This window comes from Pteropus alecto, unplaced genomic scaffold (assembly GCF_000325575.1).
Source record: "Pteropus alecto unplaced genomic scaffold, ASM32557v1 scaffold48, whole genome shotgun sequence".
In the NCBI taxonomy this organism is placed as follows: Eukaryota; Metazoa; Chordata; class Mammalia; order Chiroptera; family Pteropodidae; genus Pteropus; species Pteropus alecto.
The window spans coordinates 1,531,986-1,533,269 of record NW_006442110.1 but is presented as its reverse complement, the minus strand read 5'-3'; the positions used below and the strand labels follow the sequence as shown (position 1 = coordinate 1,533,269).

The window sequence follows — 1,284 nt, the reverse complement described above, 5'->3', positions numbered from 1 at the left end:
TCCCACGCCGAGCCCGCCCTGCTCCCACGCCCGGCTGCCGGCTAACGAGCTCATTACGCCGCCGCCTCCCCGCGAGGCCCCGCGGACGGAGTCGGGGCAGGAAAGGGCCTCCCTCGCGGTAACTCCTGGTCCCCTGCCCAGAGGAGGGAGCACCTCCATACGTGAGTCGGTGCTCCCCGTCTGTGGGGGAGACTGAGGCTCAGGCAGTGACGTGACTCGTTTGACATTGAGGGTTGGTTGGTGGCAGAAGGGGGAGCAGAGCGGGGACTTCTTTCCCTTGCGGGAGCCAGGGCTACACCCGGGAGGGAAGGGAAGGCGGCTGGGGTGACTTCTGGAGGATGCTGGGGTGGGCGGGCCTGGGAAAGGAGGGGCTGAGGCAGGAGCTTCAGGGGGGCCTGCCCTTGCTAAGAGGGGTTGGGGATGAGGTTGGGGCCAGCGGCCGGATGCCGTGCGGGGAAACAGGTCGCCCAGGCCTTCATAGGCCAAGTGTCCCAGCCACCCTGCCGTGACCGTGCCAGTGACACCAGGTGTGAGCAGAGGGTCTCCCAGGCTGGCTGGGCACCAGAAAGCAGGACATGTCCTCAGAAGGCCTGCGCTCCACCTCCGGTCCCACGTGGGGAGAAAGGAGGGCTAGCAAGGATGCGAACTAGCCCTGGAAAAGTGGGGGTGGAGGGCTGGAATATAGGGCCCTAACCTCCACCTAGCCCTCCCGAGGAAACCCAGGTCAGCTGTTTGCTCACCTCCTCTGGGCCAGCGCCCTGTCTCTGTGTTGGGCAGCACTCAGGGCAGGGTGGATGGGATTGGGGCGACCCCACCCTCGGGCCTCCGAACCACGGCTGCTGCTCGCTTTCCCACGCCGTCTCTTTTTTAAAGTTTATTTTTCGGTTACACTTCGCATTCAACGTTTTATTAGTTTCAAGTGTGCGGCATTGTGTTCGCTGTTTACGTAACTGTTTACGACGCGATCCCCCAGTAAATCTGATCCCCACCTCGCACTGAGGTACTGCCAACTGCTCCCTGTGCTGGCTTCACAGCCGTGTGGCTGTTATTCTCACTGCCAGCTTGTACTTCTCAATCTCTTCACCTTCTTCACCCGGCCCCCAACGCCCCTCCCATCCAGTGACCATCCGCTCTCTATCTGCGAGTTTGCTTTTGTTCGTTCGTTTATTCTGTTTCTTAGATTTCACATCCCAGCAGGATCATCACACCTGAATCTCTCAGCCCTAACTTTCCTGCTCACCTCAGGCCTGGGCCCTCCTTTCCTAAGGGAGCATCTGGCCCAGG

At 61.1% G+C, this 1,284-nt stretch overlaps 1 protein-coding gene across 1 annotated transcript in view; it reads left to right on the top strand.

The window, feature by feature from the left end:
* The window catches only part of AGAP3 (ArfGAP with GTPase domain, ankyrin repeat and PH domain 3), a 50,202-nt gene that overhangs the window by 32,669 nt on the left and 16,249 nt on the right, over positions 1-1,284 (top strand). The window lies entirely within an intron of this gene.